The following is a 27,974-nucleotide window of genomic DNA, read 5'->3' as shown; positions in this document are numbered from 1 at the left end:
TCCCCCACTAATAATAATGAATCAACAGTGTTTTACATTCACTGAAACAATCTTTTGATCAAAGTAATAATAAAATGTAACCATTATGAAAACGCCTTTTCTTTTACACTGAATAGTCTACCCAGGCAAAGGAGGAGGTATGTCTGCACATAAAAACATTTTGTGCCTGTACCAAGCCCAGCTATTTGCACCATGTGTTGTTCATTGATGTTGCTTTTGTTTGCCAGTCATTTTTTTCAGAGAACTTGGATTTTCACTGGTGGGTAGTTGTCGCATTACCAATCATACCACATCACCTTATTTTTATATTGGGAGTATGTCATTGGTGTGGTCTATTGTACTGTCCAATGTTTTTTCTCTGTTGTACTGTCCAATATTTTTTTTCGTGTTGTACTGTCCAATATTTTTTATCTGTTGTACTGTCCAATATTTTTTCTCTGTTGTACTGTCCAATATTTTTTCTCTATTGTACTGTCCAATATTTGTTTTCGTGTTGTACTGTCCAATATTTTTTTTCGTTTTGTACTGTCCAATATTTTTTCGCTGTTGTACTGTCCAATATTTTTTCGCTGTTGTACTGTCCAATGTTTTTTCGCTGTTGGACTGTCCAATATTTTTCGCTATTTCTCAGCTTTTTTTTATATGTATTTCAACCTGAAAATATGTAACAGTGTGAGTGATTGCTATCCTTAAAGATCAAAGCCTCTAGAAATTAACAAAACAAAGTTTGTACATGTATGTCCAATATTTTATCTTTCATTGACAATAGTAAACAATAAATTAGGTAAGGCCAGGGCTGTAAAAATATCTATCTCATCTACAACAGATCCATGCAATCCACTGGTCAATGTCTGTGTTTCTGTGAAATGTGTTGACAAGGACTTATGTATTGATCAATCTGAAAAAAATATACACCAACATAAATTATTAACATATCATGTAATGACTTGTGAGTGGAAGTTATCGACAAATAACAACAAGTTACAAAAGACAAAGCTAGAATGCATTGTTAAGAACAAAATCTAGCATATCATGTGGATTCTCCAGTCAAATTTCTCATTTTTTTCATAGCATTGAATAACTGGAATCCGCTTGTATTTAACGCTACGAAAAAAGTGAAGAAGTCATTCTGGAACAAACTTATGCATAACAATTTATAAACTACAAAATTTAATCTGTTATTTGTTCAGTTTTGATGTTTTATACTGCTGCATGTGTTTTGTTGTAGATATATAGTTCCTTCAATTATCAACATGATGAATATATTTAACAGTATTTTACTAAAGGACGGAACTGTTTTACTTTCAAAGTCGTATTCTTTAGTGATATCTATTTAATATTGATTTTCCGCAATCTGTCACTGTTTTTTACATGTTCTATTCCTATTTCCTTTTTTTGTGATTTTGGTTTATTTTAATGCTTGAGGAGTGATCTAGGATCATTTATCAGAGACAGTTATATACTGAATTAAGAATACTATCAAATTTTTATATGTTTACCTCTTTCCTTTGATCTTCTAGCCTAGATTTAGCATTGTAATTTTGTCTGGCAAGAACCTGTATCAAATTCTGTTTCCTTTCCTAAAATATATAAAATTAGGAAAATTACATTTAATATTCATTATCGCACCACAGGTAAATTAGTGACGTTATGATTGGTCTAATCCCGCCACGTGGTGAACCCCTATGGATCCGTATGGGTCAGTAGATTTCATATGGGGTTCATGACATCATGTCTACTATTAATGGTGACGTCATCCATTAATATCATTGTATTTCATTGCTTATTTCTATATAAAACTTGGCAGGAAAAGTCCTGTGTGCGATAAATTTGTTATACAGTTCACTACTGACCCCTTTGGATCCATTGAGAGTAAGTGAAATCCATAGGGGATTTGGCCTTCAATCTCACCCCCTATGAATTTTACTAACACTCTAAGGATTTGTAGTGGGTCAGTAGCAAACCATACAACTTATAATATCGCATGAAATACATTTTTAGTGTTTAATGCCACTTTCAACACTATTGGCTATTTCCTGGCTATCAGTTTTTATTGGTTGAGGAAGCCAGAGTCCCCTGAGGAAACTACAAACCTTTGATAAGAAAACTGGCAATCCTAGTCAATTAAGAATCGAGTCGAACACACCTGCCACATGCGGGATTCAAACTGGGTTGAGTGAGGCATGTCAAGTTAGAAACTGATATATGGTTAAATTATATCCCTTCACATAAAATTTTAAAAACATGATAAAGAAAACTTTGAATCACATTTTCTTGTCAACTATATTAATAAAGTGTAAAAATAACAAAAATATATCATATCAATTTTTTTTACCACCTGTTTTTTGTTTGTTTGGGAGTGAACTTTATATACCAGTTTTTAAAGGATAAAATAGCTATATGAATATGCTACTGGTCAGACCTGTTTACCCCATTTAAGCTAGTAGTGTAGTTTATACATTTAGAAAGTGTAGTTTTTAATATTAAAGTGCAGTTTTATCGAAGGCTTGTATTGCCCAACCCCTTCCACCCCAAGAATTTTGAATAGAAGTTATTCATTCCTGCAATTTGATAGTACTTTGGGGTAAATGCTAAGACATCAAGCATTCTTTAACTGAACTTTCTTTCATAAGACAAAAAATTATCTTCTGATTTTTGTTCAATGTTGTGTTGTCTTGTCATATGAACTTATGATACAGCAGCTTGTTTTGAGTTTATGTAAAATTGCTAAAGCATCACGAATATTGTCTGGCATCACAATATATGTAACTAATTGAAAACTTTGAACAGTTCAAATGATTTGTTCAGACTTTAAATAATAATTCAGTAAAACAACAATGACTAGATTTTGCGCACATGAAAAGTCAGTTTGGCATAACCCACAGTGTACGTATTGGTCTCCCTTCTTGGATAAATCGAGACACTTCCAAATTTCAGCATATTCCTGCCTGAAACGCTGAAAAAGCTTCTTCTGCAGAAGACTGCTTGTCTTTTTCATTTCCCCCTTCAACGTTTCCTCCAGATTAAAATAAACAATTAATTTCCCCATAGGCGACAATGATAGCCTTTTTCGAGATACAGACTTTAGAAAGTTGATTTTTTTAACGAATCCTTGCTAGAATTAAAGAAAAGTTATTAGGACAGTATTTTTTGGTCCAAAAAATATAGGTTCGCGTTGCTTTTCTTAGCGTAATTTGTACTTATCTCCCATGCCTATCAATTTTGCACTTAAAAATACGTGTCTCATCCTAGCGTTTAAAAGACATCTCAGTTCCGTTAGGGCTAAGGAAAATAATTTATTAGGCCTTTGGTATAATGCAGAATGCACGAAGTCTCTAATAACAAAAAATAACGGGCGCACATATCAACCAATCAGGATTAGCTATACTCTTAATTCTGAATACCATGTTATGCTCATAAAATGGCTGCGCCCATAAAATCTAATGGTGTATTGTAACCTATACGGTATTTAATACTTTCTAGAATCATGCAATTCATAGTTCGTTAGATGAACTAATATATATGCCACACAAAAATCATCTTCAAAACGTTTTGGCATTACTCTCTGAATTTTTACAATTTTTTATCAGAGGTGACCCCAGTCAAAAAATGTGAAAAAAAAATTTCTGATTTTTTGAGTAAATGCGGTACTGCTAAAAAGGGCCTGAAGATAATGTCCACTTTCTCCAATGATTATTTATATGTCATCAAGTACTGATTATATTGATACCAAAACCGATCCAATATGTAACTACTACGGTGAATTTTGAACAACAGTTTTAAATGAAACCATTTTCGTATAAAAGTACATTTTTGAAACAGACTATAGCATTTCAAAATATGAAAAATGTGTAAATATTTGTGTTTAAACATCGAAAACTATTCGTTAACTACAAAATTTCATGCCTATTCTAATTTTTATAGTCTGCCATTCGAGTGAACATTTCAATGTTCGAAGGGGATCATTTCTGTACATTTTCACTGAATTTGGTAATTTCGATAACAGCACTTGGATCGAGATTGTCATGTTTAAAAATCGATTTGTATATTGAAACTCTAGACGTGTACGTGCTTTTTTCAAACAAATCAGCAGAAGTTCAGAAAATGACATATTCTCTCCACAGTAAGTCAAAAGTCGAACCCACCCTTGTTTCTAAGGTAAAACGCAATACAAATATGAAACAGACTATAGCTTAAAAACTAGTTAATCAATAATTCATTTGTCACCAAAAAATACGGTTTCACATCAAATATCAAGTAAAATTACTGTTTTTGACACTTTTTGAGCACTATGATAAAGAAATGTCGACATTGTATAGATTAAAATAAACAATTAATTTCCCCATAGGCGACAATGATAGCCTTTTTCGAGATACAGACTTTAGAAAGTTGATTTTTTTAACGAATCCTTGCTAGAATTAAAGAAAAGTTATTAGGACAGTATTTTTTGGTCCAAAAAATATAGGTTCGCGTTGCTTTTCTTAGCGTAATTTGTACTTATCTCCCATGCCTATCAATTTTGCACTTAAAAATACGTGTCTCATCCTAGCGTTTAAAAGACATCTCAGTTCCGTTAGGGCTAAGGAAAATAATTTATTAGGCCTTTGGTATAATGCAGAATGCACGAAGTCTCTAATAACAAAAAATAACGGGCGCACATATCAACCAATCAGGATTAGCTATACTCTTAATTCTGAATACCATGTTATGCTCATAAAATGGCTGCGCCCATAAAATCTAATGGTGTATTGTAACCTCCATGATACTTTCCAGGGGAATATAAGTAAGAGGGAGGGAAACCAATGATAATATGCTGGGAAAATCTTATTCGAACCTTTTTGAACTTTACCATCTCAAACGTCTAAATATCAGAGATTATCGAAAAATAAATCGTATCTTGCCATTGGTTTAAAAACTTTACGTCAATATGACAATCATTTATAACATGAAAATTGATATATTTGAACTCTATTATTCTAAAATTAAAAGGTCAATACACCGGTTTGTTTACTAGCTAACGCGTATTAATCACAGCCATGCACATGTTTAACTTGGGATATGATTATATATATCAAAATATTCTATTCTATTATAAAGTGGCAACATTTAAAAAAAAAAGAAGACCTTAAATTTATTTGTTTCCGTTGTGCACATATTTTTTGTAAATTATTAACGAATTGGTGACAGGTAATTTGCATTCGGCCTGCAATGCTCCCTTACCGGGTCGTTGTATTCGAACTGTTCGTTAATTGTTCAGTTACTCTGACAAATGTCTGAGTCAGTGATGATTATTTCATTTTTTTCGTCTTCATCTTTTTATAGACATTTGTTCTATTAATATATGGATGCATAATTTAGCTACTTATAACTGGGACTATTATACTGACTAACATAGTATAATAGTCCCAGCTTATAACAAAAGCGGCTTGTTAATTAGTATGCATGGAAAACAGAATAATTGAATCCAGTTTTCTATATTTTTTAGGACCACTGTATTTGTCAATGTGAAATCATATAATATGCATATAAAAAAAAAAAACATTATTGTGTCTTTTTCTTTTCTTTTCATCTTCTCAATAAAATCTATTAACTTGAGAGTTTATAGAAAAAAATATGTGGAATGATTGCCAATGAGACAACTCTATAAGAGACCAAATGACACAGAAATTAATACTGGTTCTCTGTAACAATTTAAACTCTTATATAGGGAGTGTGGCACGCATGGTCATGGATTTTCTTCAAACTTCACACACTTACTAGTCTTGATGAAACAAACAAAAAATGGCAAAATTTTGGTTGCTAAGCATATCGGTTGCCATAGCAACCGATGACCAGTTTTACCTCTTCTGAATATCTACGATTTTAAGCTGAAAAAGGCTATTTTCAACATAATTTTTCATAATAAATAATGAAGAGAATGAATATTGTTTTATGATTTTATTAAATATATGCATTTTATTAATGTAATTTAATAACTGATTTTTTCATATTCCATTTCAATCATAATCACATATACCCCCCCTTTTTATGTGGTTTGCATTAGGTAAAAAATACCCTTTTGAGGTCATATTTGAATGCTCACCATAATTGTTTGCGGACACCTGAGTTAAAGTCAACCACGAATTCATAAATATCATAGTCTTATCTTATCAATGATACGAAAAAGTAATGGGGAAGTATGTCTCAATATTTTGTTACCATGGATACAAAATGCTTAGTTTTCATTTTTTCAGAATTTTTTTTGTTTTTTAATTTTGAAAAAAAAATGTTTTAAAACCTAATTCTGCAGTCAGAAAAAAATAAATAAATATACAATATGTAGAAATTATTGTAATCATCAAAATTTTAAACATATTCATATATAACGGTATTACAGTTTTAACTGTGTTGCTATGGAAACAATTTCATTTTGATACACAAGTTTAAAACAATTTTGAAAAAAGTTTCAGTTAGTTTCTTAAATGTGCACAAAAGTAGGAAAACTAAAACACTTATTAAGTTTCACTGTATACACACATGTGTATATATATAAATGATTTTGCTAGTATAGTATTTCGATAATGGTGTTACCACTTGAAGGAAACAAACACAATTTCTCTATTCTGGATAAAAGTGCTGATTATAAAGAAATTTCAGTCTTTTTTCATGATCATGAAAAATATACAAGAAAAACAATTACTCAATCTAGAAAAAACAAATAAAATCATGTAAAAAATATGTATTCAATTGTACAATATTTGCCAACGTTGGTCCTCTAAGTAAATGATAATTAACTATCTATAAAGGAAAAATACCTATATTCTGAGCTGTTTATTTTTCGTATTCATTATTAAACTCAATGTTGAAATGGCAAAGCATGTATAGCTATACGTTTTGAATATTATTGTATTATTGGATGATGAGTATCTACATGAAGATCATTTTTGAGGTGAAGTTGAAAAAAATAGACAATTTCAAAAAAGTCCGGCAATATGGGTAGGCTGGGATGAAGGCGGACAATTTGAAATATCACTGGAATTCGGGATCAATTGGACAAGGACAGAAATTTCAATGGGTCAACTTGGGTGCCCCTAAAAGAATTAACACAAGGGTTCTTTAGCAAACAAAGGGCGTAACCAACAAGGGCGGGTACTGTCTGCCGTTGACCCGATGATCCCTGCTATCCATCCGACACATTTCTTGTTTGCCGTTCTGGCCGGGGAGGAATTTTCGAGATTTTCCAAAAAGATACGAGGACCCGCGGAAAATCTATCAGATGGTGGCTGCGGGTCTTAAAACGAGCAGTGGGGGGAAATATACCATATAGACAATTTTCATATAACGGGTCCCACTGACTGCCTAAAGTGATGGCCCGCTACATTTATGCTTCAGTGATTCCATATGTAATCAACCAAATATTTCCAATAAATAAGGAGGGGACGGGCCATCATGGCCCCTGGATCCGCCTATGGTAGCACTATCTTAACATTAGTATTAGGCATTGGATTATTGAAATTTGAAAAAATAACAATTATTTTAAGTTTATGGATTTTTAGCAGCAAATTAAAAAAATATTGACCATAAATTATGCTAACTCTTTACCGTGAAAGGGTAACTTTAAAAGAATTATATACATGTACATATAATTTGATTTTCACTGAACTTGCTGAAAGCCCATTACAGAAAGATGTTTCTCAAAATTAGTATATTGTCTTTCTTTTAACAAAAAAAAAAATAGATTTTACTTTGAAACAGGACTCAATGTTTATAACATATAATACATGTGACTTTTTGTCTGTGACTTTTTGTCCTATATTCTGACCATTATCATGACCAGGGAAAATGACTTTATACCTATTTATATGTAATAGGCTTTGCATCAAATTTATAGAAACACTTAGATTGAACCATTAATTTTATCAAATAAGAAAATATAAAATGCTTTTCAAACATATTAGCAAACGATGAATGTATTGACTTTCGAGAACATTTGGCATACCTCAAGTTAAGTCGTTGAATATGTTTTCTTATATTTTATTAAAATATTTTAAACTACCAAGATATCGTGCATGCAGGGGCTCGGGCATACCTCAAGTAGTCCGCGAAATGTTTATTTTTTTTTTATGAAAATATTTAAAACTACCTAGATAACCTACACAAGGCTCGGGCATGCCTTAAGTTGTACGTGGAAATAATTATTTACTGTTATGAAAATATTAAAAAACAATTATATTGGATTTATCAACTTACATGTATTTTTGGCCTACTTCACACCTTTTGTGTGTTACTTTATATTTGTGATCAAATGTGTCAAATTATAACCGGTAATATGCAACATAATTTACAACACAGTACAATACAATATACTACTCAATACCATAAAAAGTTTGAATAACCTGGTGCCCGTCACAGTACCATAAACTGTTTTCCCCAGTTTTTTTTATTATTTGATAAAGACTTTACCATTCAATCTTAATGTTTTTTTATATAAATTTTAAGCAAATCCTATAAGATATAAATAGGTATTAGGTAGTACAACGATCAGGACACAGTCAACGTTGGTCAGGTCAAGTTTTTTTTTACCCAAAAACATATATTTTCCCCCTTTTTTTTACTGATATAAAATAACACAGAAATTTTCATCGGTTAAGTCATTGCTGTTGTTGGTCAGGTCATTGTCAACGTTAGAAGGGTCACGTTTTCGGAATTTTTCGGAATTTTTTGATATTTTGTTCTATATTTTTTCATATACTTATATATTAAATGATCAAATTTTATTATATTTCAAATTTAACATAAATCCTTTAAGAAATAAAAAAGTAATGAGCATTTTCATTTGGTCCTGTCATTGTCAGCGTTGGTCAGGTCACGTTTTATGAAGATTTAAAAGTTTTCTATATTTTTTCTTATATTTATGTATTAAATGGACTAAATTTATAGCAATTCACATTTGACAAAATTTTTAAGAAATAAAAAAGTTATTAGCATTTTCGTTTTGGTCCAGTCATTAGTGTAACCCGTCAAAGGGAGATAATTCGTATTGTGAGGAATATTCACAATGACCATTTTTTAGAAATTAATTTCAGATGTTTCTAAGTAGATTCCCCATAACTTTTTTTGATTTTTGATAAAAACAAGGCTGAAATTAATTGTTTTTGTGTTTCTTTTTAATAGATGTAGCTGCATAATTTCACAACACTACACCAAATATTGTATTTTTCTCAAAATTCCCAACTTTCTCCGCTGTTACCATGGTAACCAACCAATATATATATCGATTGGCATTATTTTTCTGACTAGGCTAATAGGATATACATATCAGCCAATTTTCAGAAAGATCGGTGACTATGTGTGCCAAAAAATGTTTAAGTGGTTACAGAGAATGAGTATTAACAACTATAGGTCACAGTACGGCCTTTAAAAATGAACAAAGCCTTATAAAGGGCCCGGAAATGACAAATGTAAAACAAATAAAACGAGAAAACAAGCGGTCTAATTTATGTACAAAATAATGAACGAAAATCAAATATGTAACACAGCAACTAACGACAACCACTGAATTACAGGCTCCTGACTTGGGACAGGCACATATAGAATGTGGAGGGGTTAAACATGTTAGCAGGTGCCAACCCTCCCCTAACCTGTGCTATGGAGGATTAGTACTACATAAGAACAAACCATAAAAATCAGTTGAAAAAGGCTTAACTCATCAGATGGATACAAATAGAAATACATCTATAACAAAAACACAGACTCCTTGCATTTATTTAATAAACCAGCTAGCTCCATCCTTTGACCACAACCTGTGATATATTCCAGGCGCGGATCCAGTCATTTTGAAACGGTGGGTTTCATTGGGTTCAGTTTTTTTTATTTGGGGAAATGGACAGTCTAATTGTTTGTATGTTTTCTTAGCGCGAATTTAAATTTTGAAATCTCATCAGGATAATGCATGTAAGGAGCACTATTAACACTTAAAACACTAAGTCTGAAACTCAAACACAGACTGCATGTATGTACATAGTTTGTAAAACGGGATTCCCCACTATTTCCTGTCATTTCTTATTTACTTTTGTGTTCCAAGAACAGAATTCAAACCTTCAAAACAACCCGCAAACTACTTTTTCATGTAATATATGTTTCTGCTGGGCATAACATGTTGTGAGCAAGTACACTACCCAGGTTGTTAAGCATACCTTTATGGCTAAACATGAGGTTCTCCGGGGTAATAAGCGATGTCTTCTCGGTCCACTCTGACATCCGCCCAAATACTCATGATAAAATTCCAATAGTAAGAAACCAGGACGGATTCATCTAGAAACTTTTGAAAGCAGAGAAAACTGCGCACCTTATGTTCGTCATGACTTTAACAGATGACCATACAAATACTCAAAATCAAGGATAACAATAAGGCTGAAGTAATTTGGTTCAGTCACGGGTGTGTTAATAGTTAATAAACTATTCCCAGGTTATTATTTAATTAACTGTTGACACAGGGATATACGTCTCGTTGTAAGCAATTAAAATGATAAAATGGAAAGGTTAAAATAATTGCAAATACTTTTACACGTTTTAACTAAGAAAAAATATTCCAAGTCATTCAATGCCCATGAGCAGAGGCGCAAGGCTAACTAATCTCCATGGAAATGAGATATACTAAGGTGCGGATACCGAATTTTAAAAAAAGAGGCCTGAGGGGGTTCGATCCAATTTAAGTCTATGCTGTACCATACATGAAACCCATACATAAGGGTGTGGGTCCGTTGACCCTCTAAATCCATCGCTGATGCTGAAAATGCCAATAGTCAATACAAGCGTGCATATCAATTAACTATCAATGATTTTATCACCAGATTCTCATAAGCATGACTTAGATGAAGGGGGCATATAATCTCACTGGGAATGATATGCTACTGCTTATACAGCTGCATTACACATGTCATTGACCTAGCTACAGTTTAATAGTGGTTATGAACTTCATTTCAATTCAACTGAACCAATCTAACTTTAACATGTAAAATAGGCAATAGTTTCAAGTTCAATAGACAATGACTGAGGGGAAATGGAAAATGATCTCTATGGGGGGAATCATTAATATGTTTGCCCTGAAATTAAATTAATCAGAAACTTCAATTTTTAAACTAAGCAAAATCCATGGATATGAGATTTGCTAATAATATATGCATGCTTATACAACATCATGCCAAATATGATCGAGTTGAAATAAGGTTTTCTTAAGTAACCTAAACACAGACTTGTTCAAACAGCGACACCACGCTACAAAGCACACACACGTCTCACATTAATGAATTCTTAGAGGCAAAACAAAAACCATCAAGAATGTTCATAACAACCAGGTGTTTGTTGGCATGCACCTCTTTCTTAAACATTTCATGAAACCATATAATGAAAATCAGATTTATATTTTTTATATTGTGCAACACATAAAGGATAATTACCCTGGAATGTAATTTAGAAAATACCGTAACAATATGTTTTCACTGTATTACCTAACAAAAAGCCCAATATGGTTGCAAGAGCTAAACGGTATCAGATTGGTCTTAGCTTCAAAGAGCCAGTGAACCAATACAATCAAACCTGTCACATATCAGTGTTTGCGTTTGAAGTTCCCCGTAAGTATTTTATTTTGGTTCCAATTGGAGACACACCATGGACTAAATGTCATCATAGGCGGTCAAACGTTCATATTTAAACCAAACAAGAACTGTTTCTTTTGTTCTAATTTCCAAAAGACTTCATAGACATATTGGTACAATATATATGTCTCTGAAAACATGAACTGAAATCAAATCAAACCATGAAGGAATATTCTATATTAATACCTATTGTGAATATTGCTATTATGTTTAGTTTCAGTGAATAAGAATAAGAAGAATAAGAATAAGAATATTTATTGAATCCAATTAAAGGGCCCGTTTCCGAGCATATACATATATATATATAGTATTAATTATATAGTAATTTTTTAGATATATTACATTAAAAATAAATGATTAAATAACTATACTCCATACCAGATGGGGTTTGAAAATAAATAAAATAGAATATTAACCCTCTCTAATACATAAAAATAAATAAACTACTGTAACAGCACTATACTACATGTATATTTAGTTAGTTATAGGAATGCAAATTTTCTCTTATTTCAAAACAAGTACTTATAAATCTTGACACTGACATATTAACATTTTCAGACTCACATGAGTGAGTTGTCTGGTTTAAGAGGAAGCCTTGATAGTTGGTTATCTTGTTGGAATTATTTTACACTTTGTAATCTTTGTGTCTTCCATAGATTGCTACACAAGGCCATACATAACTGTGACCTGTATTTTCTAGCATTTACTTTGGTCTCTGCATGGTGGAAAGACGTCTCATTGGCTATCATACTACATCTCCCAATTTTATATTGATAATCATACAGAGCCAAGAAAATAGAAGCTACAAGTATCATTCTATTAAACATACAAAATTTCTGAGAAAGACAATTCTGTACTTTTGGATATATGGTATTAATTATAGACAATTTCAGTCAACTTGAACTTTCACATAGACAGTTAATTTTTATGTGAGCCTGTCTGTTTTATTTAAATGGTTGACAATATATCATTTATCCATTTCATATCATTGTGACATTAAAATATTCTGAGCATACATGTAACATGACATGGGAAGAAAGATAGTCAGACGTACCAAATAGTTCTTATGTTTGGGATATTACATGTGACTGTAATATTTATGTTAATATTTTCATGATAGCAGGTCTAATAACCACTTGACTTGGTTAAAAGATTTCTTGGATTCTATGAAAAGGAATGCTTTCATTTTCGATATGCAGCTCGAAAATGTTGAATTGATGTCTATTAGCAATTTTAAGATCTGCCATGTCTGCTGTGCAGCTACATCTTGTTTCCTGGTATTTTAGAATTAATTGCATGCAGCCACAAAGGTCCAGACCTGGTATTGTTCTTTTTTCTCTATTTTTTTATGCTCTTGTTAAAACAGTTTTAAAATTTTCAGCATCTTTTCTGGTAGCTCATTTTTACCTGAAAAAGAGAAGTCATATAATATCAATCAAGAATTAACAAAATTGGCATGTAATTACACATGTATATAAAGATCAGTGGCGGATCCAGAATGTTCATAAGAGGGGGCCTACTCCAGTCATGCTTCAGTGATTCCCTATATAATCAACCAAATTTTTCCCACAAAAGGGGGGGGGACGGCCCGCTGCCACCCCCTAAATCCACCTCTGAAAATAAATTGTCTTATTGTTACTGCTGATTCATTTTAATATCAATAGTGTATACAACAGAGGAAAACAGTCCAATAAAATTGTATTTTCTAAAAGTATGTAAGATGAGTAATGTACTATTAACAAACAATAGATATAAGAAGATGTGGTATGAGTGCCAATGAGACAACTCTCCATCCAAGTCAAAATTTATAAAAGTAAACCATTATAGGTCACAGTACGGTCTTCAACACGGAGCCTTGGCTCACATCGAAAACAGTAAGCTATAAAGGGCCCCCAAAATTACTAGTGTAAAACCATTCAAACAACAAACGGCAATACTGAACATCAGATTCCTGACTTAGGACAGGTGCATACAAATGCAGCGGGTTTAAACGTTTTAATGGAACCAAACCTTCACCCTTTTTCTGAAACAATAGTGTAACATCACAACATGTCCATTTGCCTTGCTTATATACACAAATGACAAAAAAATGTTTTTTTTAACTGAAATATAGAACTCTAATAAATGTTTGTACATTCACTGATAAGTTGATACGTCATTTCTAATAATTATTTCATATATGTACTTACACCTTAATATCAAAACAGTCTCTGTATGTACATGTATCTCTTTCTTTCCATTTCACATAACTCTACAATCAGAACAGCATCTGCAACAACCAAAATTTAAGGTTTATGACCCCTTCTGTAGCCATGTGAATTATGAAATTTTCAAACTGCAAAAGTATCAAAACAGCAAAAATAATGAATAATAGGGATGGGCCGTTTTGTACATATACCAAGGGGAAACTTCGTGCAAAGCATTATTATTTATTGTGTCATTGCATTTAATAGAAAAAGGGGATTTTGTGGCAAATAATCCAAGATTTTTGTAGAAAATCCACAGACTTTAAAAAAGAGATTTTTGTTATAAAATTTTAAACATAGATTACTCACTTGTTTTTCTATGATGTGCTAGCATTTATTGATACAAAAAGTCCTAAACAACCTTTAAATTCCAAAAAAACTTGTGCTGAGTCTCTAAAGTCGAGTGCACCCTAGAAGGTGTACTTGAATTGGTCCATATTTATATTTGTTCTAACCAATATTTTGATTTATAAACTTGTCCTAAGGAAATCATTGCTAGCACTGCATGCAATATTCCTCTATCTATCAAGCATAGAATGGTCAAATATTAGATTACAAGGGAAAGACTAGATTTTATTTAAAATTTACATGTTTAGCATTGAAACAACAAAAGGATACATAATTCTTAAGGTTCATGTGGACCCTTCGTCTAAAATGGCTGCATTTTCACCTCAAAATTTACTCTGAGTACAGACAAACCTGTGCATCTGGAAAAGTTTTAAGGCATAGCATGCTCTAGATAAATAAAATTCAAATATATTTTATGTTTTAGAAAATTAAAAACTTAACCGGATTTTGCAGTGCACTTTTTTTCATTCCTCCAGAAGGTGCCAAAATAAACTAAGTTGGGAAAGAGGTTTGAGAACTTCCCCACAGGTAATAATTGAAGTGAACTGTTTTGATTGACATGGACAATAGATGGACAATAGATACCTGACAATAATTGGTGATTTAAACTGTGTATCTGAGTGGACCATATCAAGTGAAACTCAACTGTTTGTTAATTTTATCATCTTCTGCAGGGACGAAAAAAAGTGTACTGCTAAATCCAGTTAAGTTTTTAATTTTCTAAAACATACCATGCATTAGAAGTTTATTTATCTAGGGCATGCTATGCCTTAAAACTTTTCCAGATGCGCAGGTTTGTCTGTACTCAGAGTAAATTTTGAGGTGAAAATGCAGCCATTTTAGCCAAAGGGTCCACATGAACCTTAAAGAACTCTAATTAAGAGCTCATGTTCCTTGCTATTAATATTTATATATGCAACCCAACTTTAAATAAAGATTACTTTACAATACTTTAATTACTTTCAATACTTGGAGACAAACTTGTCATATAATCAGAAATGTTGTTTCAAACAAACCGGTCTTTTTGTTTTTTATGGTCATCATCATGGATTAAAAAAAATCTGAGTAAATACTTAAAAGTTAATCACTTTAAATTTGGTTGCCTTTATGAAAGGAGCAAAAATGCTTACCATGTGCAATACAAAGATTTATATTGACCTGACAGTGACAATTAAACAATGACTGAGAGCACAACATGGTACATTTTTGTAAAAAATATACATGACTATATCATTGTATATCAAGCAACGTAAATTATATAATAAAATCTAGGATGTTATTCACTTACATTCTGCCAACACTTAAAGTAGGAACTATTTCTAGGACTCTCGTGACTGTGTGGTAAACAATTTGTGAGGTGGTGTTTGATTAGCATATCAATAGAACAACAACAATGTCAACATGCAACTGCAAACTCGTTATTTTGTTGATTGATTTTATTTTTGTCATTCAATATCGAGTATTAGAACTTTATCAATCATTTGTAATGGATATTATGTCAAATAATCGAATAGTTTATCTTTTTATGTCATATTCTTGAAAAAAGTTGTAATCGCAAGTACCTTGCGATTTCCTTTCGATAGTTTTCAATAGCACAACTTTTTGGCCGTCTGGTTTAAAGAGTTTTTACAGTACGATTATTATTGTCATATAGATAGATCGCAAGATCATGTTATGAAATATTATGTGGCAGACTTACGTGTCATTCTGATATGTACGATCCGCTAAATCAAATTTTTTGTAAACACAAAACTTGATCTTCCCCGCATAAACATGGCGTTTGCTTTATAGTAAGGAGTTGTTTCCCCTTACTGTACTTTCGTTTCAGCGCGCCATGTGTCAAACTTGAGTCACGATCACAAGAGCGTTTGTAAGAGATACTTTTATAATCATTGACAAGCGCATAAAAGACAAAGACTTCGTTTTGCGTTCAGATAACTTTCTTTGGACACAAATTTACTTACTGCCGGTCTCTTTACTGTAGCATCTTTGAAAGCATAGAAATAACCTATTTGGGTGTAGAGCGTAATTTGAGTCCCAAAAATCGTAGAAACTACGCTAAAATTGAGTGGTAAACAGGTCTGTACTGGTTCATGCAAAAAGGATTTTTTTTTTTTTTTTTTTTTTTTTTTTTTTAATTTTTATTATTTATAACTTCCAATTTACAACATAATACAGTGTATACACAAATAATAACAATATATAATATATAAATCTATTGATATTATCTTAACAATACATCTTTTTATTAGGAAGCAATTTTTTTTTTAAATATACAAAATAAGATAAAGAGTAAAGCAGTCTGAACACCGGAGAGAGAGAGAAAGAGAGTGAGAGAAAATAGTGTGGTGAGTTTTCAATACAATTCATCTAGACATTGAATTCTATTTTAGTATAGTAAATACAGCATTTTCATTTATAACATGTATAATATTAAATTTAAAGTGTATACATTTTTGTACTTAACTAAGTAATCTATCAAAAATGTTCCATTCTCTGTGAAACTGATGTTCACATTTGTTTTTCATAGCAATATTTTTGTCAATTGCATACACATATTTCATCTTCTCTTTTACTGAGTTTATTGACAGTTTTTTTTTTAAAACATCTGGTATTATAAACATATTGCTTTATGGTAAGAAAAAGAGTATTTTCTGCATTGCCTTTTGATATTTTTGCAATGTTACCAAACAAAAAAACTTCTTTTGTAAAAATTACACTAACTCCATTGGTCAGAAACCAATTTTCAATCTGTTCTAATAATATCTGTGTATGTTCACAATCCCAAAATAAATGTTCTAATGTTTCAATTTCTCTATTAAAAAATGTACAATTTGGATTATCATAAATCTTAATTTTATGAAGAAATTTGTTTGTAGCTAAGATTCGATGATTGAATCTATACTGCAGCCACTGTAACTTAGTATTATTTGTGACAACAAATGGCATTTTATAAAAATTTTTCCAATGATTTTGATCAAAGCAAAAATTTCAGTCCATCTTAACTGACTAGTGGGAACACTTTTATTTTTATTTAAAACAATATACATATCTTTAGATCCTTTTGAACTTTTAACAAGTCTTTTAATAGCAGATGGAATTAAAGGTAGTTCTAATTTGTGATTTTTTCCCACAAATGATTTTGATGCTTGATGTATAGCAGATATAATACTATTATATCTCATGAAATTCACATTTATCTGATACATTTCTTCTAATTCTTGATGAGAGAAAAAAGTCCCATCTTCATTTACAATATCATTTATAAATCTTATACCATTTTCAAACCAATCTTTATAAAAAATAGGTTTATTTGCTACCTTTATATTATTGTTAAGCCAGATTGGACTGGCAAGAAAGCATTCCCAACTGTCATATTCATCTTTTTCTCTGAGAAGTTGCCATGCTTTCAGAACATCTTGCCAAAATTTATTTTTTATATTTTGTTGTAATTTTTGTATATAAACACTTCCACAACCATAAAATTTTTCAAGTTCTACATGATCATTTGACAAAAAAACATTCTGCCATTTGTTGTCTGTTTTAAATAATCTCCTTATCCATGTACACTTCAGTGCTAAAATAAATGCACTAAGATTTATCATTTTGAGTCCACCATCTTCAATATCATTTTGTAAAACATCTCTCTTTATTCTATCAATTGGTGAACTCCATATAAAATTGTACATAAGTTCAATAACATTTTTTAAAATATCATCACTTGGATTTGGTAAGGATATAAACAAATGATTTAAAATAGGCAATATCAATGTCTTTACAACAGTAATTCTACCAATAACAGTAAGATTTCGTTTTGACCATTGTTTAATTACACATTTTATTTGTACAATTTTTTCATCATAATTAATTTTTACAATTCTATCAAGATTAACATCAAAGCTTATACCTAATAAATTAAAACATGTTTCTCCCCATGTAAGGTTTCTATTTTGGCATAATACCTCATTACTATACTTTTTATTTCCTATCCAAATAACTTGTGTTTTAGAAAAATTAATATTTAAACCAGATATATTTCCAAACCAATCTAATTCATTTTAAATGCTTCATTCAAAGATTCTTCTTTACCATCTAAAATAAGAGATGTGTCATCAGCAAATTGTAAAAGTTTGTGCTCAACTTGAGCAACTGTAATGCCATTTATTTTATCATTATTTCGTTTTTTTAGTGATTTAAAGGATTTTTACTTCTAACTTTAGGGGTTACACTAATGACTGGACCGAATGACAGGACCGAATGACAAGACCAAATGAAAAATGCTAATAACTTTTTCATTTCTCAAAGGATTTATCTCAAATTTGAAATATAATAAGATTTCATCATTTTATATATATATTAAAGAAAAAAAAAAAGATTTTTTTAGAAGCTTTTGAAAACGTGCCCTGACCAACGCTGCTAATGACAGGACCACCATCGACAATGACAGGACCAAATAAAAATGCTAATAACTTTTTTGTTTTTCAAAGGAATTATCTCAGATTAGAAATATAAGATAGGATGTCATCCTATAATACATATTTTTTTTTAAATTATAGATTTTTTTCAAAAACTTGCCAAAATGTGACATGACCATCGCTGACTGACAGGACCAACCTCGACAATGACAGGACCAAATGAAATTGCTGATTACTTTTTTACTTCTCATAACATTTCTCTGAAATTTGAAATATAATAAGATTAGATCATTTTATACATAAATATAGGAATAATATAGAAAATAAAATGCTCCACTGGGGCGCAGCTTGATACGACCGCAGAGGTCGAACCCTGAACAGTTGGGGCAAGTATGGACACAACATTCAAGCTTGATACAGCACTGAATTTTGATTGTAATTAAATATTTGACACAGCATAGGTTTCTGACACAGAATGGAAGTGGTCTAAGAACTTAAAAAATTTTAATTTACCTATTCAAACCATATCATTATTATTTGCTTTTATATATAAATCAGAAATAACCAATTTAAAATAGAAAATTCTAAAGAAAAAAAAGGAAAAAAAAACCCCCCCCCCAAAATTTTTTGAACCCCCTTATGATTCATCACCCCCAAACTCAATCCCAGCCTTCCCTTTGTGGTATGGTACCTTGCAGTACAATTTCAGAGAGATCCATACACTTGAACACAAGTTATTGTCTGGAAACTAGAAAAATGCTTGTTTTTTGGCCCCAAATTCCTAAACATTTCGGGCAATTACCCCCAATCTCAAACCCAGCTTTCCCTTTGTGATATGGAACCTTGCAGTACAATTTCATAAAGATCCATACACTTACACACAAGTTATTGTCCTGAAACTAGAAAAATGCTTGTTTTTTTGCCCTTTTATGGCCCCTAATTCCTAAATTTTTGAGGGAATTACCCCCAAAATCAATCCCAGCCTTTCCTTTGTGGTATGGTACCTTGCAGTACAATTTCAGAGAGATCAATACACTTGAACACAAGTTATTGTCTGGAAACTAGAAAAATGCTTATTTTTGGCCCCTTGTTGGCCCCTTCTTCCTAAGCTTTTTGGTCGATTACCCCCAAACTCAATTCCAGCTTTCCCCTTTGTCATATGGAACCTTGTAGTAAAATTTCATAAATATCCATACTCTTATATACAAGTTATTGTCATGACACTAGAAAAATGCTTGTTTTTTGGCCCCTAATTCCTGAAATTTGGAGGCAATTACCCCCAAAATCAATCCCAGCATTCCCTTTGTGATATGGGACCTTGTGATACAATGTCAGAGAGATCCATACACTAACATACAAGTTATTGTCATGAAACTAGAAAAATGCTGTTTTTTTCCCCTTTTTGGCCCCTAATTCCTACAATTTGGAGGCAATTACCCCCAAAATCAATCCCAGCATTCCCTTTGTGATATGGAACCTTGTGGAACAATGTCAGAGAGATCCATACACTTACACACAAGTTATGTCTGGAAGTTACAAAAATGTTTATTTTTGGCCCCTTTTTGGCCCCTAATTCCTTAACTGTTGGTACCATAACCCCCAAAATCAATCCCCACCTTCCTTTTGTGGTATTGAACCTTATGGTGAAATTTCATTGAGATCCATTCACTTAAACTAAAGTTAGAGTGCGAAAACTAATGTGTCTTCGGACGACGACGACGACGACGACGACGACGACGACGACGACGCCAACGTCATACCAATATACGACCACAAAATTTTTTATGAGGTGGTATAAAAATATTGAAAGCTTGCGGTAATTTGACCTGACCAACGCTGACAATGACAGGACCAACCTCGACAATGACAGGACCAAATAAAAGTGCTATTAACCTTTTTTATTTTTCAATGGAATTATCTCAGATTTAAAATATAATAAGATCTCATCTTTTAAAACATAGATTAAAATATAGATTTTTTTTTTTTAAATTGCGAAAACGTGACATGACCATCGCTGACTGACAGGACCAACCTCGACAATGACAGGACCAAATGAAACTGCTAATTATTTTTTTATTTCTCAAAATACTTCTCTGAAATTTTAAATATAATAAGATTACACCATTTTATACATAATTAAAGAAAAATATAGAAAAAGGTATAAAAAGCTTGCGGTAATGTGACCTGACCAACGCTGACAATGACAGGACCAACATCGACAATGACAGGACCAAATGAAAATGCTAATAACTTTTTTACTTCTCTAAGGATTAATGTCAAATTTGAAATATAATAAGATTTCAATATTTAGTACATAAATATAGGAAAATATTAAAATAAAATATCAGAAAATTCTATAAACGTGACCTGACCAAAGTTGGCACAATGACTGACCGATGATAAGTCCTAATTTCTCTGTTATTTTACCTACAAAAGTTGATCTTTGATTAATTAGATAATATAAAAAAAAATACGAAAAATATACTTATTAAGGTAAAAAACTTGACCTAAACAGCGTTGACTGTGTCCGGATCGTTGTACGTACTACTGTATATTTATTTAAATGTTATAGGATTTGCTTAAAATTAATAAAAAAACATTAAGATTGAATGGTTAAGTTTTTATCACAATTATAAAGTAACAAAAAAAAGGTGTGAAATAAGCCATAAATAAGTTGATAAATCCAATCTTTGTAGTTTTAAATATTTTCATAAAATATAAGCAAACATTTTCATGGACTACTTGAGGTTTGCCCGCGCCTTGTGCAGGATACCTTTCTTAGTTTTAAATGTTCCCTCAAGTCAATAAATATATCGTTGGCTAATATGTTTGATAAACGTTTAATAGTTTTTTTATTTGATAAAATGAATAATTCAATCCTTATGTTTCTATAAATTTGAAGCAAATCCTATTACATATAAAAAGGTATATGATATTCATTTTCCTTGGTCACTGACAATGTAGGACAGAAAGTCACAGACATAAGGATAAAATAAAACAAAATGTCAAAGTGGCTTGGTACTTTAACGACCTCATGGTGTCAAATGTCAAGAAATATAATGATTTAAATTCAATAAATCTTAATTTATCTAGTTTAGTGAACTATTTCCTAAACTGTAAACTGAATATATGCAATATCAAGTAAATATTTCAAGAGTCTCTCTCTTAAATATTCAAACAATTGTATACTGATCATTCGTGTCTTTTTGCCTGTGACTTTCTGTCCGCAAACGTACGTTTGTCAGCTAGGTTAAGTTTTTTACCCACCAAAAATATATTTTTCCTAAGTTATTTTAGTAATATCTTATTATTTATGGATCAAAATTTAACAATTTAAGTAAAATAAGAAAGAAATTAGAACTTTTCATCGGCCAGGTCATTGCCGATGTTGGTCAGGTCACATAACCGCAAGCTTTTAATACTTTTTTTTCTATATTTTTCTTATATTTATGTACGAAATGGTCAAATCTTATAATAATTCAAATTTGAGAGGAATATTCTGAAAAATAAAAAAAATAATTAGCATTTTCATTTGGTCCTGTCCTGTCACTGTCGAGGTTGGTCCTGTCATTGTCAGGTGTTGGTCAGGTCACATTACCGCAAGCTTTTAATACCTTTTTTCTGTATTTTTCTTAAATTCATGTATGATATGGTCTAATCGTATCATGTTCCAAATTTGAGAGCAATACTCTGAGAAATAAAAAAGTAATTAGCATTTTCACTTGGTCCTGTCATTGTCAGCGTTGGTCAGGTCACATTACCGCAAGCTTTTAATTACTTTTTTCTGTATTTTTCTTAAATTCATGTATGATATGGTCTAATCGTATCATGTTTCAAATTTGAGAGCAATACTCTGAGAAACAAAAAAATAATTAGCAGTTTCATTTGGTCCTGTCATTGTCGAGGTTGGTCCTGTCAATCAGCGATGGTCATGTCACGTTTTCGCAAGTTTTTGAAAAATGTATTATAGGATGACATCTTATTTTATATTTCAAATCTGAGATAATTCCTTTGAAAACCAAAAAAGTTATTAGCATTTTTATTTGGTCCTGTCATTGTCGAGGTTGGTCCTGTCATTATCAGCGTTGGTCAGGTCACGTTTTCAAAAGCTTCTAAAAATTCTATTTTTTTTCTTTAATCTATATATAAAATGATGAAATCTTATTATATTTCAAATTTGAGATAAATCCTTTGAGAAATGAAAAAGTTATTAGCATTTTTCATTTGGTCCTGTCATTCGGTCCAGTCATTAGTGTAACCCTAACCTTAGCCCCAACCAGTATTCTTTCTTTTTTTGTTATTATGTCTCAGCTATTGCATATAAAGTGTCCTCTAAAAGAGTCACATTAGGAACTCATACATGTTTCCCTTTTTATTATAATACATCTCTTTTATACTTTACTTACTACTATTTGTTTAAAATCTTGAATTCTTTGAAATTTGGCACATAAAATGTCTTTATCCTTTTAGGATTATGAAATAAGTTCTCTTAAATTGTTAGCTTCACAATTCAAACTAGCTAGAATGGCTTTTCTGCCCACTAGATCTATATCACACTCAATCAATGAACAAAACAAGTAAGAAATCATTGAATATCATTAGTTCAATATGCACATGTCTGAGGTAAAATCTCAGATTTCCTTGAAAGTGACACTTCCATTACAAAAGAGCTTTTTAACAAGGACAGTAGTTACTTTTCAATTTTTTTTACATTTTTTCCATTCAAATCAAATATAGATATGTATTGTGGAATATATGATTTCATTCACAAGACTTTATTAAAATGGGCATTTCACATCCACCTTCCTCTAGAAATAAATGCATAAAGCAAGCAATTTTCAGAACAGTCTTATTGATAAATTTTAAAACTATAATTATAAAATGATTTTTGGGGATTAAGAAAAAAAGACTTTTTACAAAGTGTGACATATAAACAAGTTATATACTGCAGCTGTGCTATTTGCGCAGTCAAATTGCATTGACCGTATATTCATTTGTGATATAGTCACTGACTGTATATCGCCTTGTTTATGACGTTGACAATGCGTTTCCGTAGAGTTTTATTTATGACGCCAATAAAACATACAGGTTCGCCGAAATTTTATGTCATCCGCTCCAAATTTAAAATTGATGTTTTTTTACCCTAAATATTTCATTTGGAACAGTTATAGGAGTTGCAGTATATAAAGAATAACCATACATTGTCTCGAAATATAAATTTTATTTGTACTCGGCTCAAAACAGGATAGAAATGCTCGGCAAAGCCTCGCTTTCTACCTGTTTCTAAGCCTTGTACAAATAAAATTTATATTTCGAGACAATGTATGGTTATTCTATATATCTTATCTACTGTAAATTCAGAAAACAAAAGTGCTAGATCCATTATTATGATTTCAGAAAATATTGCATACAAATGATGCTATTGAAATTTATATAAAATGTGAGTTTTTATTTTTGCAAAACCAGTTCCATCTCAATTTTCACAATAATGAAAACCTCATAAAAATTTCTGAATTTACAGTATTTTCCTCCCTGTATTGAAATTCTGTACATAAAATAAGGAGATTTGGTATGTTTGCCAATGAGACACCTATTTGTTAGAGCTGAATGACGTAGATGTATACAAATTTGTTTTTGACATTGCATAAGAAAATGTTTCTCATCACTGTTATATGATGTTTCAGTATGAAGACTACATGGAATTACGATGCTACATCTCAGTGTGAGAAAATATGATTTCATTTTCAGAACATTAATTACTATGACTGCTAGTTTTTAGTTAAAACAAATATTTTGCATGTAATTGTATGGTTTTTTTTATCTGTAATTTATTAAACTTGTCATTTTCTAGTTAAGGATTTTTCTTATGTGTTTTTTTACTTGAAACTTAGAAGTCAGTAAACTATGATATATGCATATGGGTCATGTGACCTTTGTCATATATTACATGGTCAGCTTTTTTAAGGTGCAGAATACTCATGAAATATTTGCCACTTGCTTTAAGCAAACATCAATAAATCAATCAATCAATCAAGTTGGACATGAGCCAAACAACAGTTAAAATAGAAAAAAAATGGATATGGGGTATCCATCCATGACATAACATCAGTACATGCACATGTCTGTATTTCAATTAGTGTCTGATAACTAAGTGTCTACATCCACATGAACACACTCGAGAAGTAGAACTCAGAGGTAACTCCATTAGTCCCCATCATTTTCACAAAGTCTTATAAAAAATTTGTCACTTGTTGAACAATAACTGATGGACCAGTGTTAATCCCTGTTTTTTAAGGGGTTCATATTGTTCAATCTTTGATTTTTATGGACTGTTGTTCTATTTGTCATGGTTATGTCTTTGCCTCTTTTTTGCAACTTTCAAAATAAAAATAATGGATAATAAATTTACAAAGACTAGATATGATAAATGGCCAAACAGGAATTATTCTAATTTTCGTACATGAAACACCTAGTAATCCTGATGCCAGAATGTTCATAGGCAGTCATTTTGCTAGCGCTCCTCATTTACGAAAAGGTTTTCAAATGACGAAAGTTTTTCAAATCAATTTCGTCACTTAAATTTGAACAGTGTAAAAATATTTTCACATGAAAATACTATAAATCTACCTGTCTTCATGTTTTTCGTAAGTTTATGACCCTCTTAAATGCTTCGCTGAATGCAGCTGATACGACCACAGAGGTTGAACCCTGAACAGTTGGGGCAAGTTTGGACACTAATCCGTTAATTAATAAACCTCATAAATTAGTGAACATCATAATTATTTTTCCAAGTAAAATCGGCCAGTCTGCATTTCAATTTCAATATTTCTCAAAAGACCACAATTCGCAGTTCGTTTATCATAGTTTCGTCATTTTAACAAAATATTTTCCCCCGCGGACAGTTCGCATTTTAATTTCAATATTTCTCAAACGAACACAATTTGCAGATCGTTTGTCGTAGTTTCGTCATATGATTGAATTTTCGTCATATTTTATATATCTTTTCATCAAAAACTTTCAACAATTTCGATGAAAGAGAAAGAACTTTATTCAAAACGATCAGAAATATTTCCACGAGTCAAACAGGTACTTCCTTTACTATGTACTGCGCATGCGTGAAAGTCTTCTTATAAGTTAGACATTAAAACGTAGAATACCAAATCATTTAGTATCAAAATAAACGAAGGACACAAATATATTTCTTACTAAGGAACTTGCTTTAGAAATATGATAATTTCCTGCCTTTTGTTAAACACGAACCAATCCATAGATGAATCCGGATTCATTCTGAATTTATTATTCTCTTGTCACTTTTTTTGTTACGTTTGAAAGTTGAAAGTAAACGTGATCTATTCTTGATTAATTTACAATATGCAGTCATTAGATTCGTTCCAACAAGGATTTGTACCAATCCTTGATTCCAAGTTTATATATAGAAAGGAATGCCAAATATCGTTTTAACCGTTTTTACAAGGATAATGATTATGCAGTGAAATAGTCGTTACAGTTCGTTCATTTATGCTGTGATTCCTGGTTTAAAAAAAGAAACCCATCTTTTGTTGATCAGGAATGTCCCCTGAAAATAACAAGTGAAAATGTAAACTATAAATCCGGATCCTTATTAGATCTTATTATAATCTTCATATTTAAGCACCACATCTATCAAATTATGCAATAACTGCCTGAGCATGCCTAAGTACTTCAAAGAAGTATAGCTAGTAATGCATATCTTTGGTCCCTTATTGTTACCCAAAATAAGGTTGATTTTCATTTCGTGCAAAAGTGACTAAAGCCCTCAAAATCCTAGCTGAAACCCTATGAATCATAGGCAGACACAACTTCTTATATAATGTAAGAATCCTTTACCTGGGCTTATCTTGCTAATTAGGGATATTCAATTCATTTAAATAATTTATGCCTCATGGTCAGACAAAATAAATGATGTTTGATAAATTTAGTCATAAGTCATGCCAGACAACTTAAATGATGTTTAATATATTTAGTCATAAGTCATACCGGACAACTTAAATGATGTTTAATGAATTTAGTCATAAGTCATGCCGGACAACTTAAATGCGGTCTGGCATAACATGAGGTAAGAAGTATTTGTTAAAGAGGACAGAATCTGTATTATTGCCATGATACATTTTGGTAATCAATCATACAAATTTAAAAGACATTGCATGCTCAATTAAAACCAAAAAAATTTTAAATAAATTGGTTAAATTGCGAGTTAGCAAAATTCAGGAACAAGTTGGTTTTGAAAGGTTAGAGATAAACATGGATTAAATTGGAACCTGTTACTATGCATGTGCAAAACACACAAACATGAAATTAAACAGCTTTTAGAATCTGATAATTTTTCTACGTTGTAATGAGGACTTTGTTCACTAAAAACTGATATCTCAGATTTATTAAAATATGACTTGCATTAATTTTTTTTCAAATTTAAAACTCTGATAGGAATATAATCATAAATTTGTTGCTTAATTTATTTAACATCTTACTTTCAAAGCAAATATAAACAGCCCTTTTTACGAGATTATAACTTAATAATTAAATGCTTCGCTGAACGCAGCCTGATACGACCGCAGAGGTTGAACCCTGAACAGTTGGGGCAAGTTTGGACACAATATTCAAGCTTGATACTGTCTGAATTTGGATTGTGATCAAATTTTTGACTTAATATAGGTTTCTGACATAAAATAAATGTGGTCAAAGATCTTAAAAATTTGAAATGGTCTGATATCAAAAATCTAACAACATGGTTAGATTCAGCATATAAAAAAACACCAAAATTTTAATTTTAGTTGAAATCAAACAAAGTTTAATTTTGGACCCTTCAAACCTTAACATGGACTAATTTGAAAACAGGGCCCAAAGTAAAAAATCTAAATGCACAATAAGATTCAGCAAATCATACAGCCGCAATAATTCAGTTTTTTAATTTTGGACCCTTTTGACCTCAATGTAGACCAATTTAAAAATGGGGCCCAATATCCAAAAAAATTATACAAGGTTAGAACCCAGAAAAAATTAAAGACTTAACCAACATTTGTATTTGTTTTCAATTGAAGATTTATTGCTATTGCGCAATACTACGTCTTGCGCAATACTGTGCAATTGAAGATTTCTTGCTATTGTGCAATACTGTACTATTGCGCAATACCGTGCAATTGAAGATTTCTTGCTATTGTGCAATACTGTGCTATTGTGCAATAATGTGTTGTTGCGCAATACTGTGCTATTGCGCAATACTGTGTTGTTGCGCAATACTGTGAAATAGAAGATTTTTTGCTATTGCGCAATACTGTGCAATTGAAGAAATC

The 27,974-nt window shown here is 31.4% G+C and overlaps 1 protein-coding gene and 1 long non-coding RNA gene across 5 annotated transcripts in view; both read right to left on the bottom strand.

The window, feature by feature from the left end:
- The window catches only part of LOC127711078 (uncharacterized), a 1,247,322-nt gene that overhangs the window by 431,847 nt on the left and 787,501 nt on the right, over positions 1–27,974 (bottom strand). The window lies entirely within an intron of this gene.
- On the bottom strand, positions 12,711–15,960 carry LOC127711086 (uncharacterized). The gene is made up of 3 exons (XR_007986478.1): positions 15,930–15,960; positions 13,826–13,905; positions 12,711–13,043 (listed from the first exon to the last, which is right to left on the bottom strand). It is a non-coding gene; the product is annotated as an uncharacterized LOC127711086 (long non-coding RNA).

The sequence above is a fragment of the Mytilus californianus genome, unplaced genomic scaffold, assembly GCF_021869535.1.
Source record: "Mytilus californianus isolate M0D057914Y unplaced genomic scaffold, xbMytCali1.0.p SCAF_8, whole genome shotgun sequence".
NCBI classification, from domain to species: Eukaryota; Metazoa; Mollusca; class Bivalvia; order Mytilida; family Mytilidae; genus Mytilus; species Mytilus californianus.
Note: the sequence above shows the minus strand (reverse complement) of the source record. Positions and strands in the feature narration are given on the sequence as shown.